The following is a 14,372-nucleotide window of genomic DNA, read 5'->3' as shown; positions in this document are numbered from 1 at the left end:
CTTCCTACTAAGCAAAATAATCCGAAATGACGTCTTGATTGATTTTTCTGTAGAGGACTTTTTAAGTAAAGTTTTGGAAAACAACGTCTCAAAAAACTTATTCGGTCAAACTAGTTGTCGTAGACTTGAGTCTTTGTTTCCGGGCCAACGTCAAACAAGATTTAGGCGTATGCTCACGAAATGGACTTCGACCAGAAATCGTCCATTGTATATTTGCCGAACGGAATTTCCTTGAAAAGTCATTAGGCGTTTGAAGATGACTAAAGGGTTATCCTCTCAAAAAAAGCACTCCCCAAAAATCTAATAGAAGCTCACAGACTAAATAAAGTTATTTTCTGCAGCGTTGCTTAGTGGTATGGAAATTATAAGATTCTTAATAAGTCATTCTCTGCTGCAGCCAATATGATAAGCTTAGTGATCAATTAGCGAAAAAGTATTTCTCCTTCCGCTTTTGCTATAGTCAAATTTTATCGTTCGAATAACAATAACCGAATCTGCTCAAACTTTAACAAATATTTACAATGTTGCCTGGCGCTGGACTTCTGTTTCGTATTCGTTTGCAGATCAAACGAATATCATTTCATTCACACAAAGCATTTATTGTGGTTACTGTTATCGTTGTAGTTGTTGTTGTTGCACTCATGAAATGATTTTTGATCCTGTCCACATGACCCACAGAAGCCAAAATAAATGCATGTGTGAGTAAATGGACAGCTGTTGTTGTACAACAAACACAACAACACAAACCAGAGGCCACTACCAGCAGCCACTTGAACTTAGACGCTGCGGCAGACTAACCGAAAGATCGAAGTTTTACAAAGTGCCAGCAACAATTGGCGTTAAAAGACATGTTGCTGGCGCTGCCGAAGAACATGCACACACATACATACATATTATGGATAGATGATTTTGAAAACATGTGTGCGTCGGCTCATTGGTGGCGCAGCCAAAGCAAACAGCCAATGACGTTGAGCAGACAAGCTGAAACAAAGCGCGCAGAGAGGAAGTAGATATGTATGTATGTACTTATGTATATGTGTGTGGCATTAGTTGAAAAGCACAACCCAGATAATTGGCCTAATTTTCACATTAACCAAAAAATTCGGGAGAAAATTAAAATGTTTCCCCAAAGAGTTTATAATAATAATAAATAAATAAAATTGTGGCAGCGCCTGCGGCGTGCAACTGTGTGTGGCTTCGTGTTAAATACAGATTTCGGTGCAGCTGCCGACGGTACCTGTTAATTTATGTTTAGCTGTGTATGTGTGTCTGAGCACTTAAATGTATGAAAAAGCTGAGAATTTGTGACGGCTCCGTGTCTTGGAGCTTTGATTCTTCGCACTATGTGCCTGTATATGTATGTATGTGTATGTAATTCGGCGCCAGCGCGCTCGAAATGTCCAAAATCGCAACTTGTGTGGCATCAAAACCATCAAAATTTGTTTACCTCGAGCCGAACGGTCATTTCTTCCCAAACGCGACAGAAAGAAGAACGGAAGGGCACATTTAATAACATACTTTTGGGTAAATTTTGGAGCTCGTAAGCGATCCCAGCAATTATTTACACAATGGCCAGAGTGTTGGTGGTCCGAAGCTGTGTTGTTGCGGACTTCAGTGTGTTAAGCGGAGTGCGGATGTCAATAGATGACTGTTTGCGAACATTTAGAATCCATTTTATGGCGTTGACATGAGGGCAGCTAATAAGTCGAACAACTGGCTGTGGATTAACGGAGTTTTCGCAACAAGATACCGTATTAGTTATGGAATCGATGAATGCATGTGGATCTGACCATTGTCAAAGCCACGGAGGAACTCATTGTGTGTTATTGCCTGGCTGGTAAATCCTAGCGGTGCAGTCCACGGAATATCAGGTGGATGTGCACCAGGATCTTGAGACCCATTGTTATATATGAGGCGGTGACGAGGGCCTCGAGAGCATCGCAGATTTCGGTAGGGCTTCAACTAAAGGTTACTGCCCGCAGCACTAGATGTAATGCTGGAACTCATACTGCTCCACCAAGTAATCGATCAAATATATAATGCTTCAAATGGCAGGAGGAGAATATGGCAGAGGGAAGATAATCTCGTCCCAATGGTTTATGTGGTCTTCGCAAGAAAGGTTATAGTAAGGCGAACGTAGTAACTCCACGCTTGACCTACTGCTAAGGGGCAGCATTATTAATACACGGACGGCTCGGAAACGTCGGCAGGCATTGGAACAGGTGTCGTAGGACCGCATACAAAACTTATGGGATGTTTTCTGAACATTTTCTTAGCAAAAAACTTAGCTTAAAGTCGGTTGTAGAGTCAAACCTCCAACGCAGTGAAAGTATTGTTATAGTCAGCGATAGTCAAGTGATTACTTCACTATTGATAGATTACTTCGCTATTGCTGCAATCCACCTCTTCGGGGTACCAGTTCACAAGGGCGTAGTCGAGAATAAACTAGCTAACGAACCTGGCCGTTCTAACTCCAAGATGATAGGATATCATAAAGAAGGAGGAAAGAGAGGATCAGGAGAAGTATTGACAACAACTTCAAAGCATGCGGCAGGCAAAGTTGCTAATGACCTCTCGAGGTCAAATTCTGGCTACTTCCTTTTATATTTTATCCTGATCTCAAGAAACATATATTTAACATGGGTATATCTTCGGGCGCAAACTGTCCCTTCTACGATATGAGCCGGATAAATTACCTTGGATTTATGTATCCGAATAGGGATCACATCGCCTCAAAAGCATCCAGCTGGATACGGGAATTTATCAGTAGGCTTGGGAGGGCGCAATAGACCTTAAGTCGTGGAGAAATTACAAATTTTCGCTAATTTTTAAGGAGATCACAAATTTTCATAAACAAATCTGAAATTGTCTAATAACCCCGCATAAAATTTTCAAAATTCAGCTCTACATGAAGTAATTATCAGAGGAGGACGAGATTTTGTGAGACAGTACGCAGATACGCAGTAATCTTAATTGTAACTGAATACCTCATATGAGAATTGCAAAGATATTTAACCTTGGATTTTTAGTGGCTACATAAAAAATATTCGATATAGGAAGCTTATTTCCAAGAGTTTCTGGGACGCTGTGAAAGTTAGACCTAGTTTTAATTGCTATTTAGAACCTACCTATATACGTCACACATCGCGGAACAAAGCATCCCACGATTTCTGTGCCACCTCAGAAGCATCTCTGCACTGTGGCGCTGAAATTTTGACATCATTATTTTAACATTGCTTGAGACCGAATAAGAACAAACAAAGCTTTAAACGAAACGCCGAAACGTGTCAGCGGCATGTAAAAAAAAGAAAAACAATTCAAAATAACAAAACTAAATCAAGCTGCGTGTGTGTTCGCGATCATGTTCCGGCGAACGTGTCGGCAATGAGAAAAGCGGGAAGCACACAGCACATCACCGCATAACATAGCACGGCACAGTATGCGCTCAGTAAGTCAGCCGAAATGTTGGTGGTCTGCAACCAATCAATTATCCATACCACCACCAACTACTCACGAATGATCGACAGACGCGACCGTGCGATCGCTAAGAATTTGATTGGCCGCACTGTAGCATAACGGCACGTTTAGCCCGTGGTTGGAAGCGGCCGTGTAGACTGTTTGTTTTGCATACGCACATGTTGGCCCAAATATTGAAGCAACCGTAACGAGCGTGCAACAACATGATCATCCGGGTATGCGGACGGCAGCGGTGGCCATGTTGCATGTTATGCTGCAACATACACAGAGCTCTGCATGTTGACTTGTGCACTTCTAGTGAGTTTAAGCAGAGATAATATTTACCAAGTTCGTTCGGACTGGATCCATTCGAGCATCTCCGGCACTGTCTGTGCGCCTTGAGGGCTTTTGTAAATAAATATTTGTTTAACATTGCGCCAGTGCCGAAAGCGACGAGAACAGCTGCCATCGCTATGGAAATTATGCGCCTACAATCGCCATCTTCCAGTGCTGCATATGAGCATGTTGCATATCAAGCGTGAGTTGCCCAATCAGCGAAATTTTGTTGAAGGAATTATGGTGTAGCGCCGGAAAGTAGATGCCAAAGAGTTGACGTGCGTCCAGTTATACAGCGTGTTTCTATGTGTGTTATGAGTAGAGGGTGGTCCGAGGATGAGACAAATCTAAGTATTGCAGCCAATTTGGCTCCATTATAAATTTTGTTGGAAGACCAGTTAGTTTTATCGCTTTCACACGGAAAATACGAGAGAGAAAGAGAAGTTAGGTAATCATATAAATATAGAACCAAACCATGACAGAACCAAACTATCAGAAGGCCCAATCAACAAATATGAAAGGTAAAACACAGTAACGACACTTAATGGATCCATTGAAATCTATCTAAATTACTTGTAATACCCCAACGGTCTTTCTAGTTTTCTATTTTCATTGGTTCAAGATCAGTTCATACTGATTCCACAGCATCAAAATGAAGGCCTCTTATTGGCAGATACTGCGGTTACGAAAAGATTTTGACTACTAATGACGGCAAACACTTTAAGCCGATTTTCCACTTGAAAGTCTGGCGGAGAGTTCTAGAAGGGAAGGATGGTAGTGCTGTCACAAAGATTATCCCTTAGGAACCTTGGTGTTCTCGAACTCAGTTTTTCCAAACAAAATTACTCGTTCTGGATGGATTTGGGAGATACTACCGAACAACGAGTAATAATATTGCAACAAAAGATTTTTCTTCGCTTATTACTTGCTTGAGAAACCTTGGAAGTTTTGATGAAAAATGTATCGAAATTTTATTAAACAATTTTAGTACACAGTTTTTGGACATAATTTTACTAAAAAGTTTTAGTACTAAAAATTTGCACAAAAACTTTTTGTTCGCTTATTACTTACATGAGACTATCGAAGTTTTAATAAAATAACGTGTACTAAAATTTTTTAGTACAGTTTCTTGATACAATTTTACTAAAAAATTTTAGTACTAAAAATTTGTTCGAAAGCTTTTTGTTCGCTTATTACTTACATGAGACTATCGAAATTTTAGTAATAAAAAGTTTTAGTACACAGTTTTTGGATATAATTTTACTAAAAAGTTTTAGTACTAAAAATTTGCACAAAAACTTTCTGTTCGCTTATTACTTACATGAGACTATCGAAATTTTAGTAAAAAAATTTAGTACTAAAAATTAATGTACTAAAGAATTTTAGTACTAAAAAATTTTTGTAAAATGTTTTGAATGCGATTAATACACTTCAAAAAGACAAAAGATTCCTTACAAGAACTTTGATCTGTAATTTTTTATGGCAGCAAAATTTCTTCGAAGATCCATTATTGCCATAGGCAATAACCCAGGCCAAATTTTAGGAAGTTATCTATTCAAAAAAAAAAGTTATCCATACAAGGTCTTGAGTTTGATCAATCAGTATGTATGGCAGCTATATGGTAGAGTGGTCCGATATTGATAATTCCGACAAATGAGCAGATTCTTGGAGAGAAAAGCTCGTGTGCAAAATTGCAAAGCGATATCTCGAAAACTAAGAGACTGTTCCGCGTATATACAGACGGGCGAACATGACTGAGTCAACTCAGCTTGTCAACCTGATCATTTATACATATATGTATGTAAAATATAGGATTCCCGATGCTTCCGTCTGATAATATACCCTGCTCTGGGTATAAAAATTAGTAAAATAAAACAGACGATTGCTGCACCCTGTATATATTTAGACAATTCAAAACTAATTTTTTCCCATGAGGTATGCGGACTTATGGTTTATTTTGCTGATGTGCTCGTAAATCTACGTATTTGTTGTTGTTGTAATATAGCATAAATATATTTATATGTAAATATGCTAAGTGGTTGAGAAAGTAAATGAAAACCCAAAGCATTTTTAACAAACACTTCGATAAGTGTACACATACATATATATATTATATATGTATAGGGTGATTTTTTAAGAGCTTGATAACTTTTTTTAAAAAAAAACGCATAAAATTTGCAAAATCTCATCGGTTCTTTATTTGAAACGTTAGATTGGTTCATGACATTTACTTTTTGAAGATAATTTCATTTAAATGTTGACCGCGGCTGCGTCTTAGGTGGTCCATTCGGAAAGTCCAATTTTGGGCAACTTTTTCGAGCATTTCGGCCGGAATAGCCCGAATTTCTTCGGAAATGTTGTCTTCCAAAGCTGGAATAGTTGCTGGCTTATTTCTGTAGACTTTAGACTTGACGTAGCCCCACAAAAAATAGTCTAAAGGCGTTAAATCGCATGATCTTGGTGGCCAACTTACGGGTCCATTTCTTGAGATGAATTGTTGTCCGAAGTTTTCCCTCAAAATGGCCATAGAATCGCGAGCTGTGTGGCATGTAGCGCCATCTTGTTGAAACCACATGTCAACCAAGTTCAGTTCTTCTATTTTTGGCAACAAAAAGTTTGTTAGCATCGAACGATAGCGATCGCCATTCACCATAACGTTGCGTCCAACAGCATCTTTGAAAAAATACGGTCCAATGATTCCACCAGCGTACAAACCACACCAAACAGTGCATTTTTCGGGATGCATGGGCAGTTCTTGAACGGCTTCTGGTTGCTCTTCACCCCAAATGCGGCAATTTTGCTTATTTACGTAGCCATTCAACCAGAAATGAGCCTCATCGCTGAACAAAATTTGTCGATAAACACATTTCGAACCGAACACTGATTTTGGTAATAAAATTCAATGATTTGCAAGCGTTGCTCGTTAGTAAGTCTATTCATGATGAAATGTCAAAGCATACTGAGCATCTTTCTCTTTGACACCATGTCTGAAATCCCACGTGATCTGTCAAATACTAATGCATGAAAATCCTAACCTCAAAAAAATCACCCGTTATATATCTGCTAATAATAATATGTGCATATGTATGTATGTATATGTGTTAAAAGTAATGCTACACACCTCTCTCTGCACTTTATACTGCCTCACGCACATATGGACCCACTCTTCGCCACCTACTTCATCAGGGCAATAATTTTATGAACTCACTGCAATATGTTTAATTTTATTTGTTTTGCTTCGCAACTCGAAAGCGATCAACAAGTTAACCAAAGTACACTTGGCTACACACACACACATGCAGATTTGGGTAATCATTTGAAAATGCTTGTGCGCCCCATCAATGCTGGAAATTTAATATACTTGCCACTTCAGCCTTGCCATAAACAGCAACAACAACTCGCAGCATTATGAACACCCTTCTTTTACTTCTTACGCTTCCACACCTACAGCCAGCGTCTAGGCCACCGCAATTGCTAATATTTATTTGGATATTTCGATTATTAATTTCATTTGTTTGTTTATAATTTGTTTGTAATTTTCTTTTTTTTTAATTTCGAATTTTGAGCAGCAAAAAAGCTGTCGATTCAAGCATTTTTCTAACCTCCTTCGACTTTCGCCAAGTGATGGTCGCTTACTGTATGCGTGTGTGTGTTTGGGTTGTTTATCATTCGCTGAAAACGGAAATCACTTGATGAATGCTCGACGCGCCTTCGGCCGTATGGCGGAGATCGCGTAGTCTATGAGAAGTGCTGAAATTTAAACAAATCGTTGATTTGTTTGAAAGCTACATTGGCCCTCATTAGAAGGTACATATCACATACATAAGTACATATATACTTACCATAAATTCATATACATTATAATATTGTATATTCTCAGATCGCCTTACCATATTGTTCATAATTAATATTTCTTAATATTTATTTTGCAGATGAAATCAAAAACTGTGGTATAAATAGTCGTAACGTTTGAATTGTTTGGAATATAAATCAATTTGGAAGCTATTTTTGAAATCAATGGAGTACAAATCCACACTTAGATTATAAAATTATATTCCTTAGTTATATCTTTTATCGAATAATATCTAAACCATAGGATCTATTAGATAGATAGAGAAATATATTATCGGTATATGAAGGCCAATTAAGCCATTTTGCAGTCTTTTTTTGACCCATTCTATGGATAGTTTGTAATCCTTAAAAATAATCGAGATAGATATGTATGTAGATTACCTTTAATATTCTGAGATTTGTCAACCTTAGTGTTACAAAATGGGAACTCACAACTTTATCGCAAAGTTTGACTATTTTGCTGTTTTACACAATTCACAACGTTTTGACATACAAGCGCTATTTGTGTTCTTTACAGTAACTTAAAATGTTCATCACAGCCAAGAAATGGCAGAAAATCGTTAACAATTTCCCGCGACTATTTTTTACAACTTGCGACGTTTATTAACTCAGCAGCAGTGCATTGAAGACTTTAATTTCATTTTTGGCGATGAAGCTCCATCAAGAACCAGTACTATAGTACCTGTAACGGTGCTCCGAAACACGTCTATGGCATCGTGACAGGTCTATGGCACCGTGAGAGGTGATGAATCGTGGATTTACGTGTGTGAACCCGAAAGAAAACAGCAGTCGACTGTATGGGTGTTTCGAGATGAGCCGAATCCAACAAAAGTTGTTCGCGCATGGTAAATGATTTTATGGAGCTTTAATTTCGAATGCTGGAACTTTTGAGACGTAATCATCCGTAACGACGATAACGGCTATGAGCTAAATGTGTAAATAATTGAAGCATAATTTATGCTTTAAAACGAGTCACTTACTTTTACCACAACCCGGCTTTATATACTGTTGCGACATGTTGCTTTAGAGTATAATGGTTTTTTGTATCACCTTAAACTAATCCAGATCAATACGGGGTCAATTTTAATGAAATGGTTAGAAACCGAGGACAATGGGAAAACACGCATTCAGAGCCTTCTGTGGACTCCGTACAGCTCGAACAATAATGAATTTGTATATTAATATTTGGGTCAGGTGGAAATCCAGGTACCCATGTTGTCTAGTTATCGACGTACAGATGTCAGGTATAGTCTATGACTCCACCGTCCATTGGTGAAGGTTCGCCACCTTTGCTGCCATATAATTATACTTTTTTTCTCTCCTCTCCTTTTTTGAGTTCTGTAATATGCGCTGATAGCTCATATAATTTCGTGAATTCGTCTCCCTGGATGTACTTGAGTTGCTTCGCTGGATATAGTTCGGAAATCACTTGTTACTCTTATTGCTGTGAGTCTATGTAACGCACTTATTAGTCTGGCATACGCTTTTATGTCTAGTGCCAGTATTCATACTGGAGCAGCATATAGTGTTACTGAGCTCATCGCTTCTGGAGCGCACACAGCCTCTTTTTACCATCATTCTTGTTAGATCTTATTTGCTTTATTTGATGTGTATGCCAAGTGCTCCTTGAATTCGGAGTTGGAGTCCAATCTTACCCCTAATTAGTTCAACTGTGGCTGTGATCTCTCTGTTAGTGATAGTGAGAGTTATTTTTTCCTCAAATTTAGTAGTACTTATGAGCAATAATTCTGTTTTGTGCTTAGCCAGTTCCAAACTCATTGAAGAAAACCATTAACGCAAACTATTTATGCTTTCATTACATTTATTTTGGAGGACATCAAGTTGTTTAGCTACCGCTACTGCTACTACTATGCTACTGCCGTCCGTGTATGCGATTAGCTTAACGTTCTTGGTTGTTGAATTCTTAGCACCCGGTCATACACGAGATTCCATAAAAGAGGACCTAATACTGAACCTTGTGGTACTCCACTTGATATAGGTTGGCTCTTGATGCCTTCGTTGGGGTTGAAGATCAGCCTTCTATTTTCAAAATAACTCATAACGATATTTAAGAAGGACAGGGGGGTGATTTAGCAGCTTCGTTTGGTCGGTCAGTTCTAGGAACGTACGACTTTATACCATATATATTGGTCAATCTGTGAGGTGAGTTAAATTGGGTTAATACTTTCCTCTTCCCCTGTGTACCTCGTTTCGCATCTATCAGTCAATATGTAAGAAATCTTAATGAAATACAGAATTCGAAGGATTTCTTCTAATAACAGTGTAACCTCTTTCCCAAAATTGATGAAATCGGGGCAGTACTTCGCGTAGTATCCATATACCTAATATTCGGATTTTCCAACATCCGCTTGACTTTATACCATATACATAATTGGTCAATCTGTGAGGTGTTCTTATTTGCGAATTATGAAAGTTAATTTATAAAATGTTCGGTTATACCCGATGGGTTTACCATCCTTACTTATACTATTTAAAAACATAATTGTTAGAATTAAATTACAATTAAGCAAATTAATATGCTTGAATGGTTGGTTGCTTTTATTTGGTAATAGTTTTGAGTCCAATGTTAGAATAATATACATATACAACGATGAGGATCATTCGCACGAATTGTTACCTCGCCCTAATACTTTTATTGATATTATTTGGAGCGGTCGTGTCAACGTCAAGATTCACCAATATTATTTGCAAAACTTTCGATAAAAGTTTTGCCATCTTTCCATATTGTCGGCTGACGGTACCGAAACGGGGTACGATTGCGTTATCACTTTATGCGAAGATCTTACAGAAACCGTTTAGTAATATCACAGTGAGTGTTTACAAGTATTGCAACAGCGCAAATGTAAATAAAGGGTGATTCTTTAGGAGTTTTGCAGCGAAGACCAAGAAACCATATAACGGTTTAATCGGAACGTAGTGTATTTGACGTTGTCCTCTTAGAAGCATCTGTAGATAGACCGAAGCAAGACAAGACAAGACATTTTCTAACATTTATTTTTGACAGCTGTCAAATTACAACCCTGCGTTTTCGTAAACTTTAAATATCGAGCGCTTTTGTTTGTCTATTTCTATACTTTATTACATACCAAATATTAAATTTCTAATTTCTACGTTCTTCTCTAGATAAATCTGAGTTTGTTCAAGAAGTTCAATGGTTATCGTCCATTTCTACATAATGTTTCCGTCGATCTATGTTCCTTCTTGGCGAATAGGAAACGTTTTCCTATAGTGAAAATATATTTTGATGCCTTCGCGAAATACTCGAATTTCAACCACACTTGTCCGTTCAATGTGAGTATTGCGTAATAATATTTATTTTATTATATATATTTAAATATCTCCATTTATAAATCTCCGTTTAGCATGACATTATTTTTAACAACCTTGTGTTGCGTGATGATATGTTCGCTCGTTTTCCGATTCCAGGAGGAGAATATTTGATTAAGGCGGCATATTTTATCAACGGGAAATGGAGGGTCGAAGTGAGCGTATATTGTTTGGTTAATGTTAATGCAAAGTAGAGTATGTTCTTTAATATCCATACATATATATAATAAATGATTTTCTCGTTGAACCTGATACTTCTTAGCAGAATGAATGAGCCAACACGCACAGCAAAGACTGGGACGATTTCTACTCAAGACAAAGGTATTTTTTGTATACAAAACTAAATCAAAATAGTGTACGTGATAAGTTTGATCCAATAATGTTCGAAATCCATTTAAACCTTATCAGCGACTATATGCCGGATATGAGGCTCCCATTCTACTGGTTCACTTAACACCCTTTCGTTCAGAATGGTTGATTCAAACCAAAAATTTAGCGTTCCATAGCTTTCTTCAAGAATATAAAGATGAACATACTTATTTCTATTAGTCAAACACTTCATTATGAAAAGGTAATGCGTGATCCAAGTAGAGGTACTTTTTTCAATAGCCTGTTTTGAGTCGTGTCAAGCTGTCATGTTGTTTTTGTTCGCTATTTTTTGACATTTCATCATGAAAGGACTTATGCTTGAACCACGTTTACAAATCGCTCAACTTTATTACGAACATTCACGTTATGTAAAGGATGTGTTTCGAGCGCTTCTCTCAGCTTTCGGTTAACATAATCGGCTATTACTACTCGTAACACCATCAATATACTACCGAAAAGGCCACATCCAGCTCGCAGTAAAGAAAATATAGCAGCCGTAGCTGAGTGTGTACGCGAAGACCGTGAAGAGCCGGTTCGGAGCTGTTCGCAGTGATTCCAACTGTGGTATGCAATGACTTAGCACATTTTAGCCGTTCGTTCTTCCCAAGCGACACCGTCACGCTCTAAGGGCTCGTGAAAAGCTGCCAGAAGATCCGACGTTTTTAAGCCAAATTTTGTTTAGCCCGAGACACATTTCTGGCTGAATAGGTGTGTAAAGCCGCATTTGGGACGAAGAGCAATTTGAAAAGTTTCAAGAGCTGCCATTTCATCTGAAACAAAGAACGGTTTGGTATTGTTTGTGGGCAGGTGAAATCATCGATCCATTTTTCTTCAAAAATGATGCCGCTGAGAACGTAACCTTCAATGCCGACCGTTTTCGCACCATAATAGCCAAAGAATTGTTGATAGACAATTGAAGCCCGTGATCTCGACGACATTTGGTTTGCCACATTCCACACCACACCGATAAACTTTTTCCTGTGGGGATATGTAAAGTCTAAAGTCTATGCGGACAATCTCGCTTCGATTCAGGCTTTGAAGCAAAACATCACGCGTGTCATTCGTCAGTTACTAGTTGATATGCGAAAGAGTCATCGAAAAATGGATTCAATGGATGGACCGTCTGAGACGTAACCGCGGCCAACATTTAAAGAAATAATCTTCAAAAAATAAATGCGAGTGATAATAAGCATTCTTGCATTAATTTGAAATTCCTGTGTGGTTTTTTTTAATTAGGGCACCTCGAAGAGATCACCCTTTTAATCGGCAGTTTCCTAGATATTTTAATGTAATTAAGCAATTAAATATCTTTGAGTTTCGGTTTGTAACGGGTGATTTTTTTGAGGTTAGGATTTTCATGCATTAGTATTTGACAGATCACGTGGGATTTCAGACATGGTGTCAAAGAGAAGATGCTCAGTATGCTTTGACATTTCATCATGAATAGACTTACTAACGAGCAACGCTTGCAAATCATTGAATTTTATTACCAAAATCAGTGTTCGACAAATTTTTTTTTTATCGACAAATTTTGTTCAGCGATGAGGCTCATTTCTGGTTGAATGGCTACGTAAATAAGCAAAATTGCCGCATTTGGGGTGAAGAGCAACCAGAAGCCGTTCAAGAACTGCCCATGCATCCCGAAAAATGCACTGTTTGGTGTGGTTTGTACGCTGGTGGAATCATTGGACCGTATTTTTTCAAAGATGCTGTTGGACGCAACGTTACGGTGAATGGCGATCGCTATCGTTCGATGCTAACAAACTTTTTGTTGCCAAAAATGGAAGAACTGAACTTGGTTGACATGTGGTTTCAACAAGATGGCGCTACATGCCACACAGCTCGCGATTCTATGGCCATTTTGAGGGAAAACTTCGGACAACAATTCATCTCAAGAAATGGACCCGTAAGTTGGCCACCAAGATCATGCGATTTAACGCCTTTAGACTATTTTTTGTGGGGCTACGTCAAGTCTAAAGTCTACAGAAATAAGCCAGCAACTATTCCAGCTTTGGAAGACAACATTTCCGAAGAAATTCGGGCTATTCCGGCCGAAATGCTCGAAAAAGTTGCCCAAAATTGGACTTTCCGAATGGACCACCTAAGACGCAGCCGCGGTCAACATTTAAATGAAATTATCTTCAAAAAGTAAATGTCATGAACCAATCTAACGTTTCAAATAAAGAACCGATGAGATTTTGCAAATTTTATGCGTTTTTTTTTAAAAAAAAGTTATCAAGCTCTTAAAAAATCACCCTTTATAACTGCATTTTTTGTTCAGTGTGAGAAGCTGAGAGGAAACGTCATAAAGACTACTCCATTCCAGGGCGAATTTTCCAACAATTGCTTACAGTGTAAATTAGGAACCATAGTACGATTGTAAGTTTCTAGTTTCTCGCACTATATATTGGGATAAGCAGGTTTTATGATTTATCAGGGTGAACACAGTGTGAGGATTTAAAGTTAAGTTTAATTTTTAGATCAACCCACGCTTGCTTCTTGAATTTTTTGGCTCGGATACTTTCCCTTTACATGATATTTTAATCAGCGAAGTTTTTTTGTTTTCGCCTCATTTTTGAAGAACCAATCGCTATATCGTTGGACTGTATCGATGTCATATTTAAAAACATGAATTTATGACAGTGGAGTCACCTACACTACGTGTGTATAATAACTTTAGTTTCGTCCGTCGACTTTAAGCCTTATATTGGATAGTCGAAAAAGTTTTTTCGTATTACTTATCAAGTTTTATCTTATTTTTTTATTTATAACAATAATAAATAAATAAAAAAATATTTATCATTTTGGTCGACCACCTTTTGCCATTTTTCCGCTAGTATCGTCTCCGTAAACTTCAAAAATTTGGCAGAAGATGGGAGTTAGTCACCAAACCAATTTAAACCATCAGCAGAAGGCTGGATACACAAAAAAGCTTGATGTTTGGGTGTCGCATGTTTTGAGGCAAAAAACATTCTGGATCGATTCAACGCCTGCGATATGCTGCCAAAATG

At 38.0% G+C, this 14,372-nt stretch overlaps 2 protein-coding genes across 2 annotated transcripts in view; one reads left to right on the top strand and one right to left on the bottom strand.

Annotated features, from left to right (window-relative positions):
• Positions 1-14,372, bottom strand: part of LOC105224421 (putative uncharacterized protein DDB_G0271606) — a 632,600-nt gene that overhangs the window by 290,488 nt on the left and 327,740 nt on the right. The window lies entirely within an intron of this gene.
• The window catches only part of LOC125778985 (uncharacterized), a 201,931-nt gene continuing 200,235 nt past the window's right edge, over positions 12,677-14,372 (top strand). The window contains exon 1 of the mRNA XM_049459097.1: positions 12,677-12,706. The gene's annotated coding sequence lies outside the window, so the exon portion shown is untranslated. The remainder of the gene's footprint in view (positions 12,707-14,372) is intronic.

The sequence above is a fragment of the Bactrocera dorsalis genome, chromosome 5 (assembly GCF_023373825.1).
Source record: "Bactrocera dorsalis isolate Fly_Bdor chromosome 5, ASM2337382v1, whole genome shotgun sequence".
NCBI lineage: Eukaryota > Metazoa > Arthropoda > Insecta > Diptera > Tephritidae > Bactrocera > Bactrocera dorsalis.
This window is presented reverse-complemented; position numbering and strand designations above follow the sequence as displayed.